This window comes from Bos indicus, chromosome 11 (genome assembly GCF_029378745.1).
Source record: "Bos indicus isolate NIAB-ARS_2022 breed Sahiwal x Tharparkar chromosome 11, NIAB-ARS_B.indTharparkar_mat_pri_1.0, whole genome shotgun sequence".
Lineage (NCBI taxonomy): Eukaryota > Metazoa > Chordata > Mammalia > Artiodactyla > Bovidae > Bos > Bos indicus.
Window position 1 is genome coordinate 36,790,364 of NC_091770.1, and position 19,298 is coordinate 36,809,661.

General features: G+C 42.6%; 1 long non-coding RNA gene across 1 annotated transcript; it reads left to right on the forward strand.

Annotated features, from left to right (window-relative positions):
* Positions 1-7,071: 7,071 nt before the first annotated feature.
* LOC109566078 (uncharacterized) lies at positions 7,072-14,674 on the forward strand. The gene is made up of 3 exons (XR_002181743.2): positions 7,072-7,607; positions 10,984-11,098; positions 13,752-14,674. It is a non-coding gene; the product is annotated as an uncharacterized lncRNA (long non-coding RNA).
* Positions 14,675-19,298: the final 4,624 nt, after the last annotated feature.

The following is a 19,298-nucleotide window of genomic DNA, read 5'->3' on the forward strand; positions in this document are numbered from 1 at the left end:
AATCCCCTTTTCAAGTCTCATGCTGACTGCCGAGGGTTCTAGTAAATCTTTTTTGGACCCACAGCTTCTGTGTTCTGGGACTTCCCTGATGGCTCTGGGGGTAAAGAATCTGCCTGCAACACAGAAGACACAAGAGACTCAGGTTTGATCCCTGGGTTGGTATAATCCTCTGGAGAAGGAAACGCAACCCACTCCAGTATTCTTGCCTGAAAAGTCCCATGGATATAGAGACAAGCCAAGGCAGGCTACAGTCCAATGTGTCGCAAAGAAGAGAGTCGACTAAGCACACAAGCACTCATACTCCCATATTCCTGCAACTACATAATTTGTTCCTTCTACTGCCCGGTTTATATTTTCCTCCATTCTATACTGTTATCCTTTATAGAGATTCAAATTGTTATATTATAACATCTGTTTTTGAGGGCAGAGAACCTGTACTGTACTTTTATATAAGCTTCAATATAATAGGCCATTCATTTTATGAATGAATAAGTGAACACATTAAGCCACAAATGAACACCTCTGGACTTGGGTAACGCACAACTTCCGGGGCTCTCAGTTTCCTCCTATGGCCTTACACAAGGAGACTGCATTGACTGAGCTTAAAAACCAGGCTTCTACTATAAACATGGTTTCTGGCCTCAGGTCACTGTGACCGACATCCCTGGAAAGTAGCCTGGCTGCTCCTAACAACTTCTCCTCATCCACCCAGATAATAAAGTAGCCAGAAAAAGTCCCCTGCTATTCATCTGAGACCTCATCCTTTGACTTCTATTTTTTTCTCTAGTTCCAGTGTCCTCCAGAAAAATGTTTTTCAAGGTGTGGTTGTTGGGTCACCTCATCGATCACCAGGGCCCTATCTAAATATGCTGGTTTCCCGGTCCCATTTGCAGGCTACTGGATCAGATTCTTGGGGGTGAAGTAAGGCTGGCAATCTCCCAGGCAGCTTGTTGAGACTCTAAAGGTTGAGACTCTCTGATTGAGAAGAGAAGGGAGGGAAGGAAAATAAATGTGTGGCCTCCACATGCCAGATGCTTCCTTTGATTCTCACAACAGTAAAGGTAGATCTTACATTTCTTTCAGTGATGAATCTCAGACGCTCATGTATTGATAAGACAAACTGCCAAAGGTCCCTCAGTGAGTGAGTACTGTGATTCCAGAGTTCAGCTGACTCCATGTCCTCAGTTCCTTCCATGACAACACACAGTTGACCCCCACCCAAAACACCTTCCATCTGTTCACAGGCAAGACCCCAGGTTCCAGCTGTTTCCTATACTCACCCCAAATGACTTCTGAGATGCTACTCCACAGCTCATTTGCCATAAAAGATACAAGCTCAAGAAGCTCCTCAGTTTAGTCCCAACAATCAGCACAGTTTATACACTCTGACCAGGGCTTAGAGAGGACAATTCAACTCAGTTCAGCAGAGCATTGTTAGGCCTTTGCCAACCACTGGACTCCAAAAGAAGTATTCACCCTACTTCCAGCAGGCCTCATGGATGAGGGGAAGGAAGATCCTGGTGGGGCTTGGAGGAGCACAATAGGGTTAGAATCTGCTTCAACAGTGGTGGAGAGCTGTGGGCAGCCTCTGAAATGGCCCCCAAACGTGGAATCCCCTTCCCTGCATGTGGTCTGGGCTTCCTGACTCACTTCTAATGAACGGAACACAGCAGAAGCGATGGTATGTCACTTCTGAGATTAGATTATTAGAAGATGGCCACTTATATCTGGGGTATGAGAACATAGGACTTGGTGAAGTAAAAGGAAGAACATAAATGATGTTCAGGTATTTGGACTGAATACCTGAATGGATGTGGTGTCATTTAATAAGATACTGAAGACTAGATTAAAAATCAGTTTAAACTCAGCCATATAAAAGGATGAAATATTATGCCAATCTTCAGCAATATGGATGCAACTAGAGATTATCATGCTAAGTGAAGTAAGTTAGAAAGAAAAAAAGCAAATTCCATATGATATCACTTATATATGGATTTTAAAATACAATACAAATGAACCTATTTATGAAACAGAAACAGAATCATGGACTTAAGAGAACAGACTGGTGGTTGCCAAGGAGGGGGTTTGGGGAGGATGGAGTGGGAGGATGGGGTTAGCAGATGTAAGCTTTTATGTCTCAAATGGATAAACAGCACGGTCCTACTGTATAGCAGAGAGAACTATATTCAGTATCCTAGCATAAACCATAATGGGGAAGAACATTAAAAAGAATGATATATGCATAACTGAATCACTTTGCTATATAGCAGTAATTAACACAACACTGTAAATCAACCATACTTCAATAAAAAATAAAAATAAATCAGTTTAATAAGAAAAAGGCTCTTAATCATGATTTTGGATTTGGATGTGAAATTTGAGATGTCTGTGTGACATTCAAAGAAAATAAAAATGTCTGCTAAGCAGGTCGGATTTAGGTCTGGAGCTCAGAAAAGAAGTTTGGGTTTGAGTATACATTTGGGGGTTTTAGAAGAAAAATAAAAGCTCCTGGGGATTCCTCACCCACAAGGAATACTACAGGGGACCACATGCTTATCACCCCTTCTCCCAACTGCAACTCATGTGAGCTGGGTGTGGGTTGTCCATACCTGCCTTGACACACACACAAACACACACACACAATTATGCCCATGCTTTGGGGTGTAATGTCCTATTCAGACATGTGCTGCCATGGGAACGTGGGCACAGAATACGTAGCTAGTTCCCCTCTTTCCTTTATGGATATTTTCAAAACAGTGTTTCTTTGGTAATGTCTTTTTTAGTCTCCTTGTTTCCCTGACTACAGATTGAGAATGATGAAAAGACTCTGGTTGCTGTTTAGTAGATCTTTCTCCACTGAGTATGGTGGCTGAATGACTGTATTCCTAGCCCTGATTCAAAATCTATTGTATTAATTATATCATTCATCTATTTGCAACCCAACTTCAGAGTAAGTCTGCATAAACCACCACCCTGCCTGAGAACTGAGTAGCTTCCATCTCAAGCTGGTGGTGGTGCATCGTTTAGTTGCTAAGTCGTGTCAGACTCCTGCGATCCCATGGACTGTAGCCTGCCAAGCTCCTCTGTCCATGGGATTCTCCAGCAGAGAATACTTGAGTGCGTTGCTGTTTCTTTCTCCACCATCTCAAGCTGGTCTCCTGCTTTCAAGGGCTGGTGCTGCCCTGCCCCACTCTGCCCAAACCTTCCTCTGCCACCTCTGGTCCAGGCCCAGGTGATATTTCTGACCTTCATGCCTTTGTTCATGCGAGGTTCTAATGTGGGTTTCTAATCCAGTTCCTAATTTACTGTGTGATTTGGAACAAGTTGTTAAAAACTCTCTCAGCCTGTTTCTTCCTTCACCATAAAAAGGCTCCACTGACCACTGGAGCTACCATCTACTGCCCTAAATATTTTATGCATGTTTTCTCAAATCCTCCTAATACCTATTCAAAGAGATATTATTGTTCCTATTATACAGATGGAGAAACTGAAGCTGAAACAGACTAAGTTGCCCAAGGACACACAGGTATTGAGAAGCAAAGAAGGTATTAGAAGCTGTGAAAGAAAACTTGCTTTCATGGCACCCCACTCCAGCACTCTTGCCTGGAAAATCCCATGGATGGAGGAGCCTGGTGGGCCACAGTCCATGGGGTCGCTAAGAGTTGGACAAGACTCAGCGACTTCACTTTCACTTTTCACTTTCCTGCACTGGAGAAGGAAATGGCAACCCACTCCAGTGTTCTTGCCTGGAGAATCCCAGGGACGGGGGAGCCTTGTGGGCTGCCATCTGTGGGGTCGCACAGAGTCGGACACGACTGAAGCGACTTAGCAGCAGCAGCAGTGACCAGATGTGTGGGTTTTATCCCAAAAGACCTGGGCATCCTGCAGTTTGACGAGTTCTGACCCCGTCCACCTGGAGTTAGCATTCAGTCCCACAAACTCCCCCCTCATTCAGACACCAACTGCATGTCCCAGTTATCACCTGCACTTCTGACTGACTGGCTATCAATTGGGGTTCTCATGACCCCCTCCTCGGGTTTGATAATTTGCTAGAATGACTCATAGAACTCAGAGAAATACTTACTTACATTTACCAGTTTATAATATTATAAACAAAATAGATCAACAGCCAGATCAAGAGATACATAGGGCAAGGACTGGAAGGGTCCCAAGCATCAGAGTGTCTGTCCCCGTGAAGTTGGGCTGTACCACCCTCCTAGCACATGGATGTGCTCACCAATCAGGAAGCTCTCTGAACCCCATAATTTAGGGACTTTTATGGAGGCTTCATCCTATAGCCATGATTGGTGATTAACACAACCTTTAGCCCTTCTCCCTTGACTGGAGATTGAAAGGAATGAGGCTGAAAGTTGGTTCCCCTGGCAACCAGCCCCTCATCCTCAGATGCTTTCAAAAAAAACCACACCACATTAAAAATTAAAATAAGCTCAGGTGCGGTTGAAAGGGGCTTCTTATAAATAAAAGACATTCCTTTCACTTTGCTCTTATCACTTAGCAAATTCCAAGGGTTTCAGGAGCTCTGTGCTCTTTATATATTTGGTACACAAATTCTTCAATACTCCTTTGAAAAACTGGAGCTTAATTCCTCTCCCCTTGAGTGTGGGTTGGACTTAGTGATTCTCTTCTAGTGAAAAATATAGCAAAAATGGCAGGATGGGACTGCCAAAACTAGATCATAAGGCATAAGAACTTCTTCCTTGTTCTCTCTCAGATCCCTGGCTCTGGGGAAAGCCGGCTGCCATGTTGTAAGACCTCTCAAACAGCCTCTCAAACAGCCTAATGGAAAGGTCCACATGGCAAAGAACTGAGCATCTGCCAACAGCCATGTGAGTGAGCTGTCTTGGAAGAGGCTCCTCCAACCTCATTCAAGTCTTCAGATGACTGCAACCCAGCCAAATCTTGACATGTGAGAGTCCCAAAGCTAGAGCCACACAGCTAAGCTGCTCCAGAATTTCTGACCAAAGAGATAATGTGCTGTTTTAAGCTACTTAACTTGGAACAATTTATCACACGTCAATAGAGACACACCTAGCCACAAAAAATCCCAAGCAGTATCTCACATGCACACACCCTCCTTTTCCCTTCCCACCTTTCTACTTTCCTTGTCTTTTTTCCTATGTACCTTGAAGTGAATCATTCGAAAGCTCTAGAAGACCACAAGATGGAAGAAGCAAGGACCACCCAGTCCCCTGGAGGAAAGCCATCCCTACCATGCAAAACCACAGGCCTGAGGCTTATACATTATAGTAGCTAGTGTTATTTATTCTGCTGATATACCCTCCTTTCTACTTCTCCTAGAATGTATTGTTCTTTACCACATGATATAATTCTGTGAATAAATGTCTTTCTTCTATTCTGGTCCACAAGTTGCTTTCTTTTCAAGATTAGTATCAAATGAGCAATGAAAAGATGCTCACGCGTGGCAGTATGTGCTTTGCCAGCGTATCTCAATTAATTCTCACAATAACTCAATAAAGTAGATTTTGTTAGTATTCTGATATTTCAGATGTGGACTCAGGCTAAGAGAGGTTAAAGGACTTGCTCAAGATTACATAGCCCAGAAGAGGCAAAGCTGACATGTGTTTAGCTCAGTTCAGTCACTCAGTTGTGTCCAAATCTTTGTGACCCCATGGACTGCAGCACGCCAGGCCTCCCTGTCCATCACCAACTACTAGAGCTTACTCAAACTCATGTCCATTGAGTTGGTGATGCCATCCAATCATCTCATCCTCTGTCTTCCCCTTCTCCTCCTGCCTTCATTCTTTCCCAGCATCAGGGATTCTTCAAGTGAGTCAGTTCTTTGCATCAGCTGGCTGAAGTACTGGAGTTTCAGCTTCAGCATCAGTCCTTCCATTGAATATTCAGGACTGATTTCCTTTAGGATGGACTGGTTGGATCTCCTTGCAGTCCAAGGGACTCGCAAGAGTCTTCTCCAACACCACAGTTCAAAAGCATCAATTCTTCGGCATTCAGCATTCTTTATAGTCCAATTGTCACATCCATACATAACTACTGGAAAAACCATAGCCTTGACTAGACGGACCTTTGTTGGCAAACTAATGTCTCTGCTTTTTAATATGCTGTCTAGGTTGGTCATAACTTTTCTTTCAAGGAGCAAGAGTCTTTTAATTACATGGCTACAGTCACCATCTGCAGTGATTTTGGAGCCCCAAAAAATAAAGTCTCTCACTGTTTCCATTGTTTCCCCATATATTTACCGTGAAGTGATGGGACTGGATACCATGATCTGAGTTTTCTGAATGTTGAGTTTTAAGCCAACTTTTTCACTCTCCTCTTTTACTTTCATCAAGAGGCTCTTTAGTTCTTCTTTACTTTCTGACATAAGACTGGTGTCATCTGCATACTTGAGGTTATTGATATTTTTCCTGGCAATCTTGATTTCTGCTTGTGCTTTATCCAGTCCAGCATTTCTCATGATGTACTCTGCATGTAAGTTAAATAAGCAGGGTAACAATATACAGCCTTGACGTACTCCTTTCCCAATTTGGAACCAGTCTGTTGTTCCATGTCCAGTTCTAGCTGTTGCTACTTGACCTGCATACAGATTTCTAAGGAGGCAGGTCAGGTGGTCTGGTATTCCCATCTCTTCAAGAATTTTCCACAGTTTGTCATGATCCACACAGTCAAAGGCTTTGGCAAAGTCAATAAAGCAGGAGATGTTTTTCTGGAACTCTCTTGCTTTTTTGATGATTCGGCAATTTGATCTCTGGTTCCTCTGCCTTTTCTAAATCCCAGCACGTGTTCAGATCCCCAAATTCGAAATCTTGGCCACTATGATTCCCTTCCTCCCAGGGACCCCTGAATCCCACACTGTGCCCAATGAAGTATTGTGTATACAGCTGTTGCTTAATTAATGCCTGCAGCTACATGAGTTAAGAAACAAATGGAAATACAGTAAGAGGGGAAATATCATGAAAGGTCACAAATAATGAAAAATTCTGTTGTCCTGAAATATTTTGTTCCTCATACAAATGTCTCTTTTTACTTGTATGCCTCTGAACTTTAGGGTGTTAGTGGCTGGGATACATAAAGAGAGTCATTCAGTGGATAAAAAGCCTGCTTAAGAAAAGGCTAAGAAATTCTTCAGAATGTCTACATTTTCAGATAAAGAGCCACAAGAGCTTCAGGACATCAAACACATTGAGGACTTTTCTCAAAAGCCGACTCAGTAAGCAAAGCAGCTGAAATCCGCACGCACCTCTGAAGGAGAGGACAGTAACAACTGTAACAACGGGCCCCCACTTCACCAGAAACCCGAATCCATTCAGGGACCTCAGCAGCAGGACAAAGGCCGGACTGTTCTCTCCAGAACAACGGGATAGTGCAGTGAAGAGTGGGCGCCCTGTGTTCCGAGGGAAAAGGCTGTAAATGAGTCCCTGGCATCACCACAACAGGTCAGCCTCAACAAAGGCGGGACAGAGCTGTTGGCCAAAAAAACCCGTCACAGTAAGCTCCCTCCAGGAGAGAAAATTCAATCAGATTTAAACTAAAAACAGCTCAATCTCCAAAATATGTAGCCAGTATACCATGAGGAAAAGAAGATTCTGCCTTCCTAGGGAGGGGAGGTAAGTAAGAAATAGTCTCAAACTCTCTTCATGAAAGCAAAGCCCAGGCCTTCTGATTTGTTTGGAACTGGCATTAACTGCAAGTCGGCACCCTGTTTGCCACCTTGAGTTCACACTTTTGTCTTTTCCAATTCTCCCTAAGTAAAGCTTAAACTTTCCTTACTGTAAACTTTTTATTTTCTTCCTTGAAATGAAAAATGTTGAAAGTGGTGGGCTCTAGGAAGAGAAAGGGAGATTGGAGCAGAAAGACAGAGATATCTGTTTTCTATTCTTACCTTCTCATATTCATTACTCAACTATTATTTTATTAATTACTAATTTTATTAATGTGAAGCATTCATAACTTTTTGGGTCTTCATTTTTCTACTTGTTTCAAAAGAAGTCAAATATGCTTTTTGGGGGGTAAGTTTCATAACTACACATCTCTGTCCTAACACTTTTTTGTTTCCCTAAACAGAAGCCTTGCTTCTCAGAGAAAAGTCCACTGAGTGTGTTTCTTGCAGCAGAATATTACAGAATACCTTTACTGAACAACAACAAAGGGTTATTGGGGTTTTTCCTGTGATTTTAATATTGCTTAAGGTGGTACAACCATATATTACTCTTTTATACAGATCCATGGTTTCTAACAGGTTGATTTTTCCCCAGAGGAAATCTGGCAACCTAGCAACATTTTTGGATGTCATAACTAGGGAGGTGGGTCCTGCCAGCAGCTGGTGGATAGAGGCCAGGGAGGTTGCTAACATCCCAAAGTGGATAGGAAAGTCCCCTCTACATAGAATTATCTGGTTCAAAATGCCAATAGTGCCCAGGATGAGAAACCCTGATATAGATATGATAACTCCATTGTATAGTATGGAAATACACCCTAAAGTCATGCTCAAGAATAACTCATTAGAATAGGAGCCAGGAGAATGGTGTTCTCCTGTTTGGATGACATACCATGCATGAGGTTGAGACTGGCCAGATTTAGGGGTAGCTGTTTGTGTCTGATCAAGACACTTGATACACGGACACACAAGCACTTGATAAATGCTTCAAAACACAGTGGAATCTATCCTTTATTCTTTATTCATTTAACAGATATTTGTTGAATTTCTGCTATGCTATCAAGTATACACAGCTTATAAGGGGACTCACACTCCAACCAGGAGCACATCTGTTCTTAATAAAAAATAGAAGTACTCAGGCCATGTGGAAATATTACAATCAATATTTTGGCCAGGATATGTCTTAGGAGAACTTACATGAAATGAGAATGAAACTGACATACTTAAATATCTTATATATTAAACCTACATACAATTCACTTCCAGCATGACTGATTTTGTCCTAAAGTCATTATAAATAAACTCCTATCCCTTTAGAAAAGCCAGATCCTCAAAGGGAACCCATGGGGCTAAAAGAAACTGAACAAGCCAAGTAAGAATTTAAGCCGGGGACATGGATGGCAGGAGCTTCTGGTACTTTCGCTTTGTATTTCTGACTGGTCCCCACCCTACCAGTTGTCAAGGGACGGGAGGTGCTCCTGGACTTCCCTCCACAGTTAGAACAGCCGGAAGGACATGACTCTGTGGCCCCAGGGGCTGGACTTGGCTTCTCACTCTGAATGCAGTCATCAGGAAAGTTCCCAAACTACCCCTCCCTAAGCAATCATGAATCCACACTTAATTCTCACCCATCGAAGTAAAGCCTCATAAAAATATTCTCCCTTAAAGAAACCCCAGCAGGGTGAATTCTCTCAGAAGTTATAATAGTTGTAGCATTATTGATCCATGAACATTTGAATTCTTTGAATTAGTGCCTATGAACACGAAAGAAGACCCTGTACTTTTTCACAAGTCCCTGAAGAATCTCTCATTCCAAAAAAGGCAAGTTACACTTTTTTTTTTGTTAATTTTGCAAGAGCCCCATTTCCAAAGTAACCACTTAATACAGTTTTTTATTTATTTAATATTCAGAAAATTTTTATAATAAAAAAGAAATGCAGCTAAGAGTATTAGAAAAAGAATAGAAAAATCTATTTGCAAAAAATATACTGCAAATGCAATTTTATCCTATTTTTGGTTGCCTTCAAGGAAAACTTAACTTAGAAGAGCCACACTGATACCAGTTCAACTGGGCCAAAACAACAGCTGACTCAGAGTCTGCTGAACTCACCAAGCTGGGGTCAGAGCAGGTCCAGCCTGACCTCCCTGCTGGGCAGTAGTCTGAGCAGAAATCTGTCTGATTCAGACCAACCCACCTGTGACTGCTCCAGGGTGACTTTGCCTCCCACCTCCAATGAATCTTAGCTTAGAGCCCAACTCCAGTTCTGTATGTGACCAAAGCTCTGGTCAAGGCCCAAAGCCCACTGCCACTCTCAAAGTTCAGGATGTTCTGATCTGGCCTGGAAATAGCCCAGATGATTCGGGGCCAGAGCAGTGGATGATGGATTCATCCTAGATCAACCTCATAGCTACTTAACTTCAAGGGTTTAAACTGGGACCAGAAAAAGTATGGATAACATAGCAAACCATCTGCCTGGCTGCATTCAGCCCTGGGTCAGTCACAATGGGTGTTCAGAACCCCTAGTCCTGTGTCATCAATCAAAGAATGACAACTTCCACTAAGAACTAAAAACCTGGGGAGGCTGTCTGGCTTTAAATCATGCCTTGTGTCACTTTGGAACTATGTTATGAGTTAAACCTCAGCATGCTCCTTGACTTTAACTCATTCCAGTTTCTCAAATGAGAACAAAGAAAACATCGGAATGTATACGTCAGCAGTATGACAGGCTTCATACTGGGCTAAGCACTGTATTTTCACCCCTATCTCAAAATTTCCTTTCACATACAGATTTAGGGCAAACCGTTTGTTTCCTTGGGCCTTCCTGGTGGCTCAGACAGTAAAAGTGGCTGTCTACAGTGCAGGAGACCCGGGTTCAACCCGGGTTCAATCCCTGGGTCAGGAAGATCCCCTGGAGAAGGAAATGGCAACCCACTCCAGTACTCTTGCCTGGAAAATTCCATGGATGGAGGAGCCTGGTGTGCTATAGTCCATGGTGTCACAAAGAGTCAGACATGACTGAGCAACTTCACTTTCACTTTGCTTCCTTAAATGGTGGCACACATTTGTTTTTACTAGGTGCTCAGTGGTGTCCTAAGTGCTTTATAAGCATGAACATATTTATATGCATGTATTTTTATATGTACATATACGTTTATCATAAAACGTATATATTACGGGTTTGCATACATTCCAAAGGATGCACTTTCAGTTTTATTCATGACTGAATTTATTTTTTAAATAATTTTAATTGCTGAAGTAATATGTGCCCATATTAAAAAAGTAAGGTTTTATTAATAAAAAGTGAAAATCTTGTTATCCCCTCCAGATCCATCCTTTTGAGGCAACACCAATGGTTACAGAGTGGGAAAAGCCTTCTGAAGGAAGTATCGAGAAAAAATTTTAAAGGAAACTCAAGTCTCAAAGCAAAGAATTAGCATGAGGTAAAGAATAACATTTTTTTTTTAAGAAAAAAATAAACAAATGAAGTGGAAAACGAGATCAAGGAAAAGCCCCTAGCATGGGAAGAGGCTAAATAGTGTGGCTGAGTAGAATTTTTAAATTAATGCTGTTGAGGGAGGAATAGACCCTAAGTCAGCAGACCTGGGAGGTGGCTCGTGGGGAAAGTGAGCCTGCGGGCCTCCTGTAATCAACCTGGCAGTGTCAAACAGTATGGAGGGAGAGCCTAGTCGTTCCCATCGGCAGACATTTCCTTTCAAGGGTTTAGTCACACGTCTTTTTAGAAACAGTCCAGTTATCTCAAGCCCATGTACCCCAAGGAGCCCTGGAACTGCATTTGAACAGTCTACCAATGCAAAGAGGAAACCATGTCCCTTGCCCTAGAGAAAGGGATGGAGTGGACTGAGAGGCAAATGTGGCAACAGTTTGTCCATGGAGACCCAGCATCACCCAAGAACATCCGTTCCCCTGTGATGTGTGCAGGAGGCCTCTGGCCTAACCTTCAAGAAGGCTCTGCAGCTGAGGGGAGCTCATAGGTGCCCTGGAGAATGGGATCTAAGGTAGTCAGAGCCAAAGGATCCTCCATGGAACCAAAACACAGCAAAACACAGTGGAAATGATTTTGAGTTGATGGATTCACTGGAAAATAGAGAAGGGAGTAATTAGGACACAAAAACACAGTAAATCCTGCAGGGTCATGACTACAAACCTCAGAATAAAATGAAGTGTTCAGGCTCCAGGGACCACCCTTCCAGCTGCAAAAATGCTACAGACTGAGCATCTTTGTCTTTCAAGGAGACCAAACAAAGATCAAATAATGGAGGGGGTGGGCAGTGGGAACACAGGACCCTCTAGCTTATTGACCTTGACACTGCATGAGATCTGGAAGCTTTGTTGTATCACATAAAAATCAGTCTCTTGGGCATTTAAAAACACATGTGTTAATAGTTATTTCATATCTGCATAAAGAACTCAACCTATCCCCAAAGCTAATTAATAAGTCTTAATGAGGGCAGGTGTCTTGACTTCAAAGTGTTAGAAATACTCATGGGACATGGTGAAGATGGTATCTGTCTAAGGCAATAGTTCGGCACCCTGGTTGCACATTAGAATCACCTGGAAAGTTTTAAAACATTGATTCCTGGAATCTAGCCTCAGAAATTCTGATTAAATGGTTTTATGGTAAGGCCAAAATATTATTTTTAGAACTTCGTCAGGTGATTTTAATACAGGGAGCCATGAAACACAGATACTGGGATCCCAAGCTCTCCTAAACAATACTACCTTTCCTATGAGGTACACGGAGATGAAAACAAAAACAGGTAACTCTTTACCAGCAGCTTGGGCCCCGAATCTCCCTGCAGTACTTGTAGTGAGCTGGGCTGGAGCCAATGATGAGTGCTTTGGCATACACCTGAACAACCAAAAATCAAAGCCAAGTAAGAGCTAACTCTCTCTCCATCCCCATATCTGAACCCAAGTCTCAGTTGTTACCACTCCAACAAGAAGGACAGCCACAGTTACCAGCAGGAAGCAGAATAAACAATATATTTGCAACTCATATTTTCAACAAAGAGAGCATTCATAGCTCGAAATACAAATCAGTAAGAAAATAGCCACAACCCAATGGAAAAGCGAGCAAAGGCTATAAACAGCTACTTAAAGAGTAGCCTTGATAAACTAATAAATATATGAAAAGATCTTCAACTTTGACAGTGATCAGGGAATGCCAACGATAATCACAAATGAGATCGATACCATTTCACACTTAGCAAAATTACTAAAATCCAAATGTTTGGTAATACCAAAAGTTGGCAGGGATGCTGAGGAACGAGAACTCTGCTCTATTACTTGTTGGGGTATAAACCTGCACGATAACTCAGAAAAGCAGTTTTTAATATCTGCTAAATAGTAATGTAGAAGACGCACATACCCTTCAAGAAGTCAGTTTCCCTTTCAGGTATATGCAGCTCAGATACTGAAGGAAATACAACACAGGGGTGTCCACTGCAGCATTCGCTGTAATGTGAATAGGTTGGAAGGTTACCATCCTCCAAGAGTGGAAGAGAGAACTGTGGTTTCATCACCATACATGAAATAGTTTGGCCAGTTACAATGAATAAATAACACTTACCTATTTCAACACAGATTAATCTAAAAAGTAACACTGAATGAAAAGTACAAGTTACAAAAAATCGTTTTCAGTAGGATACCCTTTATGGAAAATATTAAAACACAAACAGTATATATACTGATAAACAAATATGTAGAAAGAATATAAAAATGTGAGCAGGAAAAACCGTGCATGAACAATAAGAAAGTTACTACCTTTGAGGAGTGGTAATTATCTTCTCACATGAGATTGGGAAGGCATTTCAACTGCAACTAGATGTTTTCCTTGCTTCCTTCCCCTCTTCCTTCCCTTCCTGGCTCCCTCCCTTCTTTCTACCTGCCTTCCTGCCTCCCTGCCTGCCTTTTCTTGTTTTTAAATTGGAAGCAAATGTGGCCAAATGTTCATTTAAAAACCTGAGTATAGGTAAATGAGTGCTGTTCTAGTTTTATCTGTATCTTATCATACATGGAAAATATTGAATAATTAATTTAAAATTTTTTTATTATTTTTCTTCTAATAATTAGCTTTTAAAAAACTTTCTAAGGAGCAAATAAAGAAGCCATAAGCATCTCCTTCAACAGGAGCTTCAGTGTATTTCCTCGCATCCTTTAATACTGAGATGGCGAAACAGCTGTGGTGAAGAAGCCTGCTGCCTGCTCCCAGGATCCATTGGTTGATGGGTGGAGACTTCAGGGCTCCCAGGTTGCCCATCCCACAGCCACCACACCAGGCTCTTGCTACATCATCGATGTCCATTCTCCACTTTGGAACGTAAGAGAGATTTAATCTGACCTCTGGAGAAACACAAACTCTGGAGTGAAGGACTCTCCTTACTTACATAACCGGTGTTTTATGTGGGAAAATTACTGGAGTTGTATTGAACCTACCTTTGATGTGTTTCACATGCTCTGGTCCCTACAAAGATCAGGTTATGGGTCACTGATGAGCAAGTCGAGGGGACCCTGGGAGCACCTGGGATGCCACTGATGCAGAGGAAACCAAGACCATAGAGGCAGGGGCTTCACAGAGCCTGCAGCTGAGCCACTGCTGCAGCCAGGGCCCCGGGTTCATGCCTCCCTGCCCAGTGTTCAGAGACCCTGGGCTGCCAAGGTGTCCTTTTCAGGGACAGACGAAACATCCTCAGAGGAGAAAGCTAGAAAAAGGTGAAATTTCTTGCCTATATCTTTTTCCCTCCATGGTGTTATTTTATTTCTACACTTAAAATTTACAGAAACTATGCCCTAAATAAACATTTTAGGTAACCAGTTTATTTGAAAACCCTCAAACTGAAGGATACGTAAGAAAAAGGCTTGATATCTCCTTTTATTACTGCTTTCAACGATGTCCTGTCCAATCATTCTCTCCATCCCTTAGTGTCATTGTAGGCAGATCTGATATCTCTCAGATCACTTTTAGATATTAAAACCTCTCCAAACTAATCTCATAAGGGATTCAAAGCTCTTCTCTCCTTCCCCAGGATAGGCTTGGAGTGTGTACTTCTGTGTGTGTGTCTGTGTGTGTTGGGTGTGGGGGATAAGACTTGGTTCTGACACCGCCAGCCTCTTGCTTCTCAGGCCCTAGCGTACTTGCTAGGGGCTTTTAGAGGGAAAGGAGAAGCTTAAGAAATGTGTTACTGTGACTAGCAGTCCTCTGTTGGAGCTGGGGACTGCTGGTATCACACTGCTTTGTTGTGATTCTCTCTGAAACTAGAGGCCTCTGGTGATTTAAGGGCCACCAAGAGTCCATATCGGAGAAGGCAATGGCAACCAGTACTCTTGCCTGGAAAATCCCATGGGCAGAGGAGCCTGGTAGACTGCAGTCCATGGGGTCATGAAGAGTCGGACACAACTGAGCGACTTCACTTTCACTTTTCACTTTCATGCATTGGAGAAGGAAATGGCAACCCACTCCAGTGTTCTTGCCTGGAGAATCCTAGGGATGGGGGAGTCTGGTGGGCTGCCGCCTATGGGGTTGCAGAGAGTCAGACAGGACTGAAGCAACTTAGCAGCAGCAAGAGTCCATATGGTGATTGCAGCCATGAAATTAAAAGACACTTACTCCTTGGAAGAAAAGTTATGTCCAACCTAGATAGCATATTAAAAAGCAGAGACATTACTTTGTCAACAAAGGTCCGTCTAGTCAAGGCTATGGTTTTTCCTGTGGTCATGTATGGATGTGAGAGTTGGACTATAAAGAAAGCTGGGTACAGAAGAATTGATGCTTTTGAAGTGTGGTGTTGGAGAAGACTCTTGAGAGTCCCTTGGACTGCAAGGACATCCAACCAGTCCATCCTAAAGGAAATCAGTTCTGAGTGTTCATTGGAAGGACTGATGTGGAAGCTGAAACTCCAATACTTTGGCCACCTGATGTGAAGAGCTGACTCATTAGAAAAGACCCTGATGCTGGGAAAGATTGAGGGCAGGAGGAGAAGGGGAAGACAGAGGATGAGATGGTTGGATGGCATCATTGACTCAACAGACATGAGTCTGGGTAAACTCCAGGAGTTGGTGATGGACAGGGAGGCCTGGCATGCCGCGGTTCACGGGGTCGAAAAGAGTGGGGCACGACTGAGCGACTGAACTGAACTGAAGAGTCCATATGGTGCCTATACACTACTATGTATAAGACAGATAACTAACGAGAACCTGCTGTATAGCACAGGGAACTCTCTTCAGTGCTCTGTAGTGACCTAAATGGGAGGGAAATCTAAAGAAGGTGGGATACATGTATATGTGTAGCTGATTCATTTTGCTGTACAGCAGAACTAACACAACACTGTTAAGCAACTATTGTTGCTGTTCAGTCGCCAGTTGCTCAGTCATTTCTAACTCTTTGCAACCAGTGGACTGCAGCACTCCAGGATTCCCTGTCATTCACCATTTCCCAGAGCTTGCTCAAACTCATGTCCATTGAGTCAGTGATGCCATTCAACCATCTTGTCCTCTGTCGTCCGCTTTTCCTGCCTTCAATCTTTCCCAGCATCAGGATCTTTTCTAATGAGTCAGCTTTCGCATCAGAGGGCCAAAGTATTGGAACGTCAGCTTCAGCATCAGTCCTTCCAATGAATATTCAGGACTGATTTCCTGTCCAATTGACTGGTTTGATCTCCCTGCAGTCCAAGTGACTCTCAAGAGTCTATATATACCCTCCCAATAAAATTTAAAACAAAAGAGTCCACATGGTGTCTAAGTCAATGAGAAAGGTGTTCCATTGGAACCTAAGGCATCCAGAGGAACTGTCCAGGATCTTCAGTCAAGCCCTTCAAAGCCGATGGTAGCACAGAGAGCAGATTGCTGGAGAACACCAGCTACACAGGCATGGATTTCCCAGGCCCCACCGCCACCCAAACCCACACTGGCATCAAGATGCCGTCACGGATTCTGTGGAGCTGCCAGAAAGAGACTGAGTCCCTCTCCAACTCAAACAAGGCCGTGCTTTTACCCAGAGAGGAAACTGCTCTAATCTATTAAACTACAGGCTGGGTATTGAATCCTCCTGAATAATGCATCAGCACTTGTATCAGCGTTCTTTCAGTGAGGAGCTAGAAAAAGAGGGAGAGAACAATGGGCCGCACCCATCCAGGTGGTAATATATAAAGGTGAGAGAGGAGGCATTCAAAGCACTCATTCAAATGGCCACTTCATTGTTTGCTTGTGAGGAGGAAGGAAAAGAGGAGTGGGGGTGGGGAGGAAGACATGCCTGTTCTTATATATATATATATATATATATTTTTTTTTTTTTTTTTTAAGAAAGGAGGTCACTAGGACGTTATCTCTGGAGAAAGCATTAATTCCTCATCTGACCACGTCTGCCCTCTACAACCTTTACCTGTCCCTCCACCTCCAACTTACTTTAATGAAGGCTTTAGGTAGAGATTTCTTCTGAGGCTGACCTGTGTTTTAGACTTCTCCACACCGAGGGGTCTGTGAGCATTCAATTCCTGAAAGGAAGCTGTCCTTAAACACAGGGCCCTCCACACCAAATGGCAGGTCTTTGGCTTTCTGGACCTTGTCAGGGACCTTCCATTTTTGATGGAACTCACCACATTTCAATCCCTTTCAATTTAGAGATCTTAAGCATTTAAGCATTCTTGCCTGGAAAACTTCATGGACAGAGGAGCCTGGCTGGTCCATGTGGTTGCAAAGAGTCAGACATGACTGAGCACACGCATCCACACACGTGCACACACACACACACACACACACACAAGCATTTAAGGCTCTGTTTCTTATGCGCTCTTATTTAAAATGCTGTTTTTAGTGTCAAAACTTTCAAACCTTAGAAGGGTCACTACATGTATCTCTGGGTAGAAATCAATTTGAACTATACAGATCCTGAAAAAATCAATGGAATACTCTGGTTAAACACTACAATCTGTATATTAATGTTATTTCAATATTTTTCATGTTGCTGGGATGTTCCATAATCAATACATATTCTGTGCTTGAAAGATGTTTCCATTTCACAGTGGTCAGAAATTACAGAAATGACATATAGTAAATATAAACTGCACTTATATCTTATAAATGCAGAGACCTAAATTCTACCAAACATTAAAAATAACATTCTGAGGGTAATGAAGGATATTCAGGGAAAGATTTTGTTTCTTTACATGGTCAACAAGAAAGTCTATCTTTTTACCAATTAAACATGCATTTTTTATTTTTCCCTCTTACCTTAAATTTTCAAGACATTAATTTCCCTTTCAAATGTCTAATCATTATATTTTATGTCATTCATGTTAGTTAAAATTCTACTATCCTTAAAATATTATTTAAAAACCCCAAATATAATGCTTTCTAGCTTTCTGATCAAATTGTGAGGAGCAACTTGGTATGCAATTCAGAGATGGAAGGATAAGTCACAGCTCAGATGAGAAGAGCACATGGATCTGAAATAATTATAATGTGGGCAGGTCAAGGGTAAACGCACTTGAGGGTGACTGAATGTGTGAAGTTAGCAGGATGCAGTGTCTAATGATAAAGTGACAGCTGCAAATACCATAAGCCTCTCTAGCTAAATATACATCTTCCAAATTTCCCTGGAACAGTTTAGTGTGTCTGTCATTAGCAGTTATCACAGTGATGGTTTTAAAGAACTGCCACATCCTTTTGTAGAAGTGAGTCGCTGGTTCATTCTACCAATCTAGACGTGAATGAAGGCTCTAGTTTCCCATTAGAGAAAATTATATGGGTTGAAAAAGGTATGTGTGAGAGAGAGACAGACAAGAAGTCCAGGAGCCCAGTCATAAACGCACCCTTGGGCACCCAGGCTGCTAATGGCAGATCATGTATCATGTGTTTTGCCTCACCTGACCCCTTAGGATGATTTAGCAGAGGCACTTTCTCTAGGGTCACTGAGAATTAACCCAGAAGTGCTGGCCAACAGGGAACTTTCCTTCAGCGGAAGTTTTAAAGCAAAGAAACTCCCTGGTTTTCTCTCCTGCACATCCCCTCTCTCCACCTCGAGGAAGTCAGTGAAGACCTAACTTCAGCCAGAGCTCTTATTGCTCTGGCTACTTGAGATGACTCAAGGAAACTTCTTTTCCCCCCAGGGCAGTTTGTGTGCCTTGACCACTCTTATTCTACTCCAGGTGTCTATTAATTTTCTCATCTTTTTGTATTTTGAATAGTTTATGCTGGGCTTTTAGTTTCATATGTTCCATCTCAGAGTCTTTTTATCATGTCAAGGGAAAATGCTCACATTTTCCCACCATCAATTGAGCTGGCTGCTTGACTATAAGGCACATTATAGAAACATGTGTAGAAACACAAGCAGGACACTAATGTTTTTATAGTCTACTCAGCTGCCTTTCTCTGTGGTGAATGTGTATTGTGTCCATGTAGCTAAGCTTGGACTACACGTCCCAGAAATTCTCTTCCTTACACAGTTGGCTTGGGTCAGAAGAGAAACTCTGTTTGGGATTCAGAAAGTGGGAATGAGGCAGCCATATTCTTTTATGCTCAACTGGGCTGATGTTGGTGTGGGGTGTGACTGCCCCTCACAGGTGTCATCGCAGATGCGCTGGTCCCACTGCTTGGGGTGGGGCAGTGGCCTGGCCCACAGCTCCT